Source organism: Triturus cristatus, chromosome 11 (assembly GCF_964204655.1).
Source record: "Triturus cristatus chromosome 11, aTriCri1.1, whole genome shotgun sequence".
Taxonomy (NCBI): Eukaryota; Metazoa; Chordata; class Amphibia; order Caudata; family Salamandridae; genus Triturus; species Triturus cristatus.
The window spans coordinates 525,189,477-525,199,498 of NC_140594.1; the positions used below are offsets into that span (position 1 = coordinate 525,189,477).

At 50.4% G+C, this 10,022-nt stretch overlaps 1 long non-coding RNA gene across 1 annotated transcript in view; it reads right to left on the reverse strand.

Moving 5' to 3' along the window:
* The window catches only part of LOC146784511 (uncharacterized), a 47,676-nt gene extending 40,507 nt beyond the window's left edge, over window positions 1–7,169 (reverse strand). Inside the window, exon 1 of the long non-coding RNA XR_014970866.1 lies at window positions 7,085–7,169. This is a non-coding gene — a long non-coding RNA (uncharacterized LOC146784511). The remainder of the gene's footprint in view (window positions 1–7,084) is intronic.
* Between the last annotated feature and the right edge of the window lie 2,853 nt (window positions 7,170–10,022).

Here is a 10,022-nt window from a genome sequence, read left to right on the forward strand (position 1 = left end):
ACTATAACGGTCTCGCGCATGGAGCGAGGCAGAACTCCCGCGTCCAAAGCCGCTTGGAATTGCAACTCTAGTTGAGGGACCAGCTGGGGCGCGAATGCCTGGTAAAAGTCAAGGGGGAAGCCGTCGAGGCCAGGGGCCTTGTGGGTGGCCAATGCCTTCATGGCGCGCCGAAGTTTGGCCGCCTTGAGAGGGCGATCGAGGTCCTGGCGCGTATCACGGTCTATACGGTCTAGGAAGTCCACCGGGGCGGCAGCCGACACCGAGGAGCGGGGGCTCGTATATAAGCACTTGTAATGCTCGTGGAAGGCCTGGAGAATCTGCCCCTGCGAATACACCAGGGTGCCCCGGACATCTCGGATGGCCGTGATGGTCAGGAGACGAGTCCTGCCTTATGAGCCACGCCAGCAGGGTACCCGCGCGATCGCCTTCTGTGTGGGCCCTAGCAGCGTACGCCGCGAAATTAAACCGACGCATGCTTGCCAACGCTACGGCGTATGCAGTCTCGGCGCTAGCTAGCGCATCCGGCGCGGCTTTAGCGGGATCCGTCTCCTTAGTGAGCTCGGCCAGTGCCTCTTCCGTCCGCTGAATGTCCCCCTCGAGAACCCGCCGGACCCCCGTAATATGACGGATGCAATTGCCACGCATCGCAACTTTAAAGGCATCCCACTCCGACGCTCGGGTACTAGCTGTGCCGGCGTTCTCCCTGAAATAATGGACGATGTGGTCCGCTAAGGTTTGGCGGAAGACCAGGTCCTCAAGGCTGTCCCGAGGGAGGCGCCACGCGGGGACGGGGGGATGTGGCGGGCGCCACTGCAGCGTGATCATATGGGCGTCATGGTCTGATATAGTTCTACCCAGGTAGTCAGCGTCCAGAACAGTAGGAAGAACGGTGGGGGAACAAAGGAAACAGTCCAGGCGCACTCTAAGGTTGTGCGGTCTGGAGTGGAATGAGTATAGTTTAGTGGTGGGGTTACGAGCCCGCCAAGCATCCGCCAGAGACCAATGCTGCAGCCAGGTTGTGAATCGTTTTGCTTGTGTTACAATGGGGGAAGTGGGGAGGGGCGGATGGGATCTATCCATGATTATATCTTGTACGCAATTGTAATCGCCCCCCAGGATCCACGGCACCTGCGCATATGCGCTTAAGGGATTGGAGAGCGTGTCCCAGAATTTGGATTGATCGACGTTCGGCCCATAGATGCTACCGAGTAATATCGTCTGGCCGTCTGGCCGTCTAACCGACCAAGTAATAGGACATAGCACCCTCCGGATCTATTACGTGCGATAATTCCTGAAAAGGGACCCCCGGGCGCACCCATATGAGGGCACCGCTGGCGGCAGAGTAAGTTGTGGCATAAAGAGCCCCCCGCCAGCGTCTGCGCAATTTCATCACCTCCCCCGCCGCAAGGTGTGTCTCTTGCAGGATCGCAATGTGTGCCTGGTGACGCTTGATGTATGCGTATACGGAGTATCGCTTGCGTGCCGTATGCATGCCTCGCACGTTCAGTGTAAGAAGTGTGATTTTACCGGCTTGTGCCATCAGGGCATGTGTCTAGCGCCCAGCGCAGGGCGGGACAGTCGGGACCCCCAGAGGCCCCCCGGCGTCTATCCCCGTGCCCCACCCCCATGGGTCTTACACATCAACGCGGCAGCTCAGCAGCGCATGGGTAGGGACATAGTGCAAAAGGTGTGCGTGGGGAGGGAAGGGGGAACTATGGCGAGGCGAACGTAACTTGCCCCAACACGGAGGACATATCACCCAACACGATACGTCCAAACTGACTCCCAGGTTGCACGGGAGCATGAACCTATGAGGAAGGGGGGGGATCGGCTGGCGTCTGCAGTAGGCTCTACGAGTGGGCTGTGCGCTGTATCTATGGCTAGCCGCTAGGGGAATGTAGATGCTTCTGGAAAGGGAAGTGCCCTAGACAACGGGGAGAACCCTAGGAGCGCTAGGTCAGCATAGGCATGTGGCGGGAGGCGGCATCCCAGGCTGCGAACGTGTGTCCCGCCGGACAAAGCCACTCATATCAGATCGTCAGCTGTTCGCGGGGTGACTGAAGGCAGGGCCCCCGAGTCCACCCCGGACTGCGTCGCCTCACTGTCCTCTTCCTCCTCCGATGTGAAGACATGGGGGGCCCGTTCCAGGTCCGTTGCCGGGGAGGCCGGGCAAAGGCCCGCCGCCACTTTGAGGGCCTGGCGCCTTTCCTGGACGATCTGCTCCAAGTCCGGTGACCCCAAGGTGTGTGACGGCCCCCCGGGGGTACCTGGGCGGTTTCGTCTCCGCGAGCGCTGCCTCCTGCGTCCCCCCACAGTCGCTCGCTGTTCGTCGGGACGCCCGTTCCGCCGGGCCCCCGTACAGTTCTGGTCCGCCCAGTCGTGTGCCTCCTCCGGCGCTGTGAAGAAATGGGTGACACCGCCATGGATGATCTTCAGGCGGGCCGGGAATAGTAGAGAGTACTGTATGTTTTCCGCTCTAAGGCGCCGTTTCACCTCCAGGAAGGACGCCCGTTGGCATTGGACTGCACGTGAGTAGTCAGGGAAGATCATGACAGTGTTATTCGACGCGTAATGGGCCCGCCTGTCGGGCTGCGCGCAGCACCGCATCCCGGTCCCTGAAGTGGAGGAATTTGGCCAGCAGCGGGCGAGGTGGGGCTCCTGGCTGCGGCCGACGAGCTGGCACGCAGTGTGCCCGTTCCACCGAGAAGTAGGCCGTACGGTCTGTGCCAGGGGTGAACGACTTGGTCCAGGCTTCAACGTACTCCACCGCATCCGCCCGTTCAATTCCCTCCGGCAGCCCAAGGACGCAAATGTTGCAGCGTCGAGACCGCTCCCTCCAGGTTGTCAACGCGTTCTTCCATGGTGGACATGCGACTCATCAAGGCACGCATCAAATCCCGGTGTGTGTCCACCAGAGGTTGGAGGTCGGCGACTGCTTGGGTGTTGTCCGTAACTCTATCCGCCAGTTTGCGGTGGTCATCGCGGAGGAGATTGACGTCCGTAGTGAGGGTGCCCAGCTGCTGTTCCAAAGAGAGTCGCGACTGTTCGATCGCCGCCAGGACCTGATCCAGCTTGGTCGACAAGGATGGGTCCCCGGCCGATCCTGCGGCCACCGGGGCCCCTCCACGCGTGCCGGCCGGGCCCCCTGACGCCGCTCCGGGGGCCGGTAACACCGCCCTGGACTTGCCCATGATGGCTGCTGGCAGGGCTGTCGCAGGCACGGTGCGGGCGTGGCGTCCGGGCCAGGTGTAGTCGTGGTCAGCTCCGGACCCTCCGGTGCTCCGCTGCCACCCGCCTCCGGCCGCCGCCGCCGCTGGGCCGTACCGCTGGTGGGGTTGATAGGACCTCGGAGGGCGAGGCAGCCGCTCGAGTGGCAGGGGTCTCCCACGGCGCCGTCACCAGTCTCCCCGCTCCTGCGGCCAGCGCCCGCCGCCATGCTCCCCCTGGCCAGTCCAGGCTCCGCCGCTAGGTCAGTGATGCTCAGCCCAGGAGACTAGGTCGACGTCCTCCCTGCGCTCCGGGCAGACCCCAGGGGATCGCTGCTGGTAGAACGGGATCCAGGCAGCACCTCCGGATCCCAGGGGCCGCTGCGCAGCACTCCACTATCGCGCCGCTCCACCTCTCGCTTCACGCTGCCGGACTGCCACTCACCGCCATCTTCGGATCAGGCTGACGCTCTCGCGGGCAGCATCGGGGGCCCCCCCCGCAGGAGTCACCCCCCCCGGGGGCGCCGCCTCTAGCTCCGTGCACCTCCGCGTGGGCCCACCTGCACCTCTGCACCCAGGTTCGTTCCGCAGGGCCGCTCCTCGGTCTCCCTCGGATCTGCTCTCAGCCGCGATGAGCTTTAATGGCAGCAGTCCTCATCGGCCGGTGCCATCGACCACAGCACTCCTCGCCGTGCCGCTCCTCCACGCAGTGCCCAGCTCCGTCACCTCTGTCCTCCACACGGAGGGGGGGGGCTACGGGGATCTCACCGACACCTCCCGAGGCACCGGAACCCATAGTCCGTCCCAGCGGCGTCCGCACTCCGGACAATCCTCTCCCGGGGCAACCAGCCGGCCCCCCACGGGAAGCGGGGCCTCCGCCTTCGGCGCCTCGGTCCTGGGTCTGCAGATCGTCAGCGGCTTCGGCGGGGCCGGATGGGCTCCTCCACGTCCGAGCGGCTCCCGCAGCGAGGTATTGACACCCGAGAGCCGCTCCGTTACCGGAGCACCAGCGCCGGACTCCCCACGCCTCAGGGCAGCTGCAGGATTACTTAGGTTGCCCCCAGGCTCACCGGGAATAGGCGAGGAGAATGCCCGGTCCCGGAGCCTCAGCTAGACGCGTCCGTCTCGGCGGCCATCTTGGCCACGCCCCCCTGTCATGAAATATTGTTAACAAACATTTACAAAGTCAATACCTGTTGCATAGGCAAAACCTATTGGCTTTACCAAAGCTTGTTTTCCTTTGGACTGGTTAACAGCACAAAATAATAGAAAACCGCTCCTATCCTTAGAAGCAGACAATGAAGATATAGAGATGCGAGCTTTCTGGCCGTGCCATAGAAACTTACTCAAAATACCATTAAGGGTTTTTTTTTAATTTACCCGGAGCCTCACTGGTAGCATGTACAGGAAAAAATTAACAATAGGAAACATCGTCATTTTAGATGTATCCAACTTGCCCCACCAAGACAAAAATAAGGGGGACCATTGTTCTGCCATACTGAATATCCTTAAGATAACATCCTTCAAGTTAAGCTGTACCGTTTTAGCGGTTGAAGAAGCATATTTTATTCCCAAACATTTAATGAAATTGGTGTTCCATTTGAAATCTGTTCCTTCAAATATACTTTTCAAACAATATTTATTTAATGGCAATACTTTGGATTTGGAAAAATGTAATTTATATCCGGACAAGGCTGCATATGAAGATAAAAGATCTGAGAAAGTGGGCAAGGAGATAGAAGGATCAGAGCAATATAATAGAATATCACCCGCATATGCGGTGAACTTGATCTCAATTGACTTATGTGTAAAACCTCTAGATGCGGAAGAATGACGTAAAGAATGAAGAAAGGGTTCAAGAGATAAAATAAAGTACAAAGGAGAAAGAGGGCAGCCTTGCAGAGTGTCTCGCAGGAGAGTAAAATGGAATGATTGAAGTCCATTAACAAAAACTGAGCTGGTAGCATAGGAATTTAACTGATTATAAAATATAGAATAACAGGACCAAAACCATGCCACTTAAGTGTGCGCATCATAAAAAGCCAGTGAATGTGATCAAAAGCCTTCTCCGCATCCGAGGAGATGGTTGCAACAGGAGAGGTACTCTTAGACGCAAGATGAATCATATTTAGAAAAAGTCTACAATTATCTGCTAGCATTTTGCCCTTGACAAACCCAGTCTGCTCGTGGCCAATCAGATCGGGGATAATCTGATTAATACGGAGGGGCAGTATCTTAGCAAACATTTTGCAATATAAGTTGATTAAAGAGATGGGCCGATAATTAGCACAGGATGAGGAAACATTTCTTTGGGATTGAGCAGATCATGGCTTCGAGAAAGGAACCGCGAGCCTCATTGTGAGAAATAAAATACTGAAAGAGAGATAAAAGATAAGGAAGAAAAGTTTGTGAAAAGCAGGAATAAAATTTGGTGGTAAACCCATCTGGGCCAGGATCCTCATCTTTAGGTAATATAGCTAGGGCTGACTTGAGCTCCCAAAGGGACAAATCTTTCTCTAATAAAGAGCAATCCGAAGAGGATGGAGAGCGAGGAATTAACGATGTAAAAAATGGCTCCAAAGCAGTGTCCGATGGAGAAGATTCAGGAGTGTATAAGGACATATAGGAATCTATAAAACATTTTAATATCTCCTCATCTTTGAAATTAATAAGATCTTTATCATCAGTTATATTAATTATTTTGGAGCTTTGTGACTTGACCTTCAAGTAATTTGCAAGTAATTTACCAGCCCTATTACGGCCATCGTAAAATTTAGAGTTAATTTGAAGCAACATCCCAGAAGCCTGTTCTGTTGATTTCCTGTCAAAGTTCAGTTTGGTTTGGACTAATTGCTTAAGGGTATCATCATTTTTAGAAGAGAAATAAGTATGTTCAAGCTGTTTAATAGAGGCAAAGTAATCAATGATAAAACCTCTGGCTGTCACCTTGAAAGGATCCCAAATGGTGTGGAAAGGGATGCCAGGACTAGTATTGATGAGAAAAAATTCTGACAAAAAGTCTTTTAAGCGCCCAATAAACATGGGATCTTCGAGTAAGTAATTGTTAAAGCGCCATCTAAGGGATTTGGATGGCTCCGAAGGGAGAACGAAATGAATATAAACAGGAGCATGGTCAGAGATGAGAATAGAGCCAATTTCAGCATGAGTTAAATTAGGAATGAGATGAGGACTCAAAACAATATAGTCAATTCTGGCTGTAGAATTATGAGTGGGGGAGTAAAATGTAAATTCCAAGCTATCCGGATTATATGTTCTCCAAGAATCCACCAGACCGCTCAAGCGAATAGTATTAGTAAAAGTTTTATGTATTTTTTAGGAACGTATTTTGCATTGGATTTTCTGTCAGTGAAGGGATCTAAGACCTGATTACAGTCCCCACCAATCAGGAGGTTAGGGTCAGGGCAGGAGTGAAGGGTATGGACTGCCAAAAATGTGTGTCTACACCAGTGAGACCGTAAATGTTAAGAAGAGAGATAGGGGAACCATGTATGGTATTATGCAAAAGAAGCCATATACCATCAGCATCTCTCTCCTCCTTTTCAACAAGAATAGAGAGGGACTTGTGAAAGAATGTAACCACTCCATTCTCTCTTTCCTTAGCTGGGGAACAATACACATATCCTACCCATTGTTTTTTAAGGGAATTAATATATGCATCATTAAGATGAGTCTCTTGAAGCAGGAGTCAAAGTAGACAGGGAAAAGCGACTGAGACCAACAGATAAGTAGGAAAAGGATACTATAATAAAATAGGGAGCAGCAGCGTAGAGACATGATATGTAAAGTAACTTAAGGAACAAATATAATGTGAACAAATATATGTAACAAACTAATTGTAATGAGGAGGGAAGACTTACCAATACGTGAAGTACTATAGACAATAGGATTAGGAGAGAAGCACACTGAGGAGAGAACGGCAAAGAGGGGAGTCCGTACTAAACCAGGAGTATCTGTGAAGGAAAACCACAAAACCATTAGAAGATGTTAAATTAGGAGGATAAACATGCAACGTTCACAAAGTAGACAACTAGGTAAAGACAAAGAAAAACATCTAAACATGTAGACTGAAAAAAGTTAAGCATATGGGATACAGAAAACAAGGTAGAACAGCAATTATTCAGGTTTTCCCAAAGTCCATCTCTTCTCCTTTGTGACGAGAAATGAATTGTCTTAAATCTTCAGGGTGGTCAAAAGAATGGGTCCATTCCTTGTAGGTGTCTTTAAAAAAACATGGATGGACAAGGCCATATCGAGCGCTCATGGAGCGGGGAGCAGGGCAAAAGCAAAGGAATTCCTTTACGACGAGCTGCGCTGGCACGAGCCACGTCCTGTGAGAGAAAAACTCTATGGCCCGACTATAACATCTGCTTACTTTGCTTTGCTGCAGACAGAACCATCAATAACTCAGTATATTCCAGGAAGAGAACAATTATTCCTCTAGGGCGGCTGGCTGACGAGGCAGAGAAGGAGCCCAATTTGATGCGCACGCTGCGGGTTGAGGATAGTATCTTCCTTGAGGCCAACTAGCTTGGGGATTTGAAGTTTAAGAAAAGCAATCATGTCAGAGCCCTCCTCTCCTTCAGGAATACCATAAAGTTGGAGATTGTTGCGCCTATTGTGATTTTCCAAGTTCTCGGTTTGCTGTTTGAGAAGAACTATTTATCTAGACATAGATTCCACCTTGGGGATCACATCCTGAGTATCACCAATCCTCAGCTCCACCACCGTAACCCTCGACTCTAAATTGGTCCATTTGTCTTCTAGTCTCTGAAGGGTAGCGTTGGTCTCAATTACAAATGTTTTTAGACGCTTTATCTCCTCCATGAGATCTTCCAATGTTATGGCGAAGTGGAGATGTGGAGGGAGAACCCGGCTCCTTCTTTTGCCGTTTCGACGTAGCCGTGGTGGAATCCTTAAGCATAGTGGACATATTGGCCGAGGAAATCTTTTGACTAAATGAAGGATTTAATTCCATATAAATATGAAGCAAAAGATATCACCAATGTAGGTAAAGGAGCAGAGCAGATATTGTACAGCAGAAGAACGCAGCTTAGAAGATCTTTATTTATTCATGTATTTACTCTCCTTCATTGACAGCAAACAAGCAGGTAAGAAGAATGGGAAAAATCAGACGTGAACCTCTGATTTGCGAAATCAAAGCGAAATCAGCCTTAAAATTAAAAGAATGAGGGACAAAGTCTAAAATAGAGCAACTCCCAAAAATGATAAAAAGCCATTCCAGTGACCTTTTATATACTGTAAGCCAGGACAAGGAAAAGGAAACCAGCAGCCATTCACAAAATGGTGGCCGCAAGTGTCTTACCTGAGGGAAATGCTATGCAGAAGAAGTATGAGCGAAAAACTGCACAGATATAGGAAAAATAAACTGCTACCTGCTCTCCCGTGCTAGCGCTCTGAAATACACCTGTTCATGGCGTCGAAGAATGAATGCCGCCGTTCCGCATCGGGAAATGTCCCAGCCGATGCGCGGAGCCTCAGTGAATAGCTGCCATCTTTTGGCAGCTCAAGCCATGCCCCCCGATAGGGTGTGTTTTTACATACAATTATTATCTGTGCACAACCAATAAGGAACAGCATGCAGGAGTTGTGCATTAGAGTTACTTATGGTTCAGCACATGTGTAATAGGCGTCACAAAACATGCCTATCTTAGGTTTAATCTACTGAATTTTGGGGCACATGCATCAAAGTCCCATTTTGTGATTACCAAATAGCGATTTTTAAGGAATCCCTATTTGGTAATAGTAAAAGGCCATGCATCAAAAGAATCTCAAAAAAATTGTGAATTGGTAAAAATCGCTACCGAATTGCAAATAGCGAATGTTGCGGGGATTCTGCACCTACCTAGAACTATGCGCAGGAAAACAGGACCTCGGTGTATAGGGGTGTACCAACCTATCACCTTAGAACCAAAAATCCCCAAACCGACTAGCTATAGTGTCTAATTTGTTCTTCTCCAAAAAACACAAAGCTACAAATGAATAGACAACCCAGAACACAACACTCATGACTCTCTCAGGAATCACGGTAGCAAGACATACCCTTTCGCTTGCTCACTCGTGCTTGTCCACAATAAGAATTGGCAGAGTTACCGTAATAATTCAAAATGTTTATTTTAACTATCATGCTCTACAATACAGTATACAAGCAACTACCAGCAGCAAAATGCATAAACTCAGAACAATTAGCATTGTTACAATTCCAAAGGGGGAAGTCATTATATAAAGACAGTGGAAAAAGGACTATAAGGCCTAACCACCCTCCCCTTGACTGGAAGAAGTTTATTTATATGAAAGAAGATGTCTGGGCTTTGACAGCAGACCCCATACCTAGAGCCTGGATGTAAGGTTTACATTATAGGAACAGCGTAGCTCTTCTCCATGGAAAGGCTCTCTCCAAATGTGTTAAAACAACAGGCATCCCCCTAATATCAAAGCACGAGTCTCCAGCTTTGCAGCTGTGTTTAGCATGTAATGGCTTGGTGCTAGGGACTGACCACAACAGAATAACAAGGCGCATTGTTCATCGACCGTGTACAACGTGTTCAGACTAAATTCCAAGAGCTCAGCAGAGAACGTGAAAAGCAGACAGTTCTCATGTGAAAGGCATAAACAGAGTATTGCAAAAATAAAGTAATTTAGTAACGTGCGCAAAAGCAGCATCATGGCAGCAAAGCTCATGCTAACTTAGCAATGTTGTCAATGTCCCTAAGGGCCATATAACACCCTCCCCTTGGTAAGGTGAGGGTAGACAAAGGACCAAAACAGAGTTCAAAA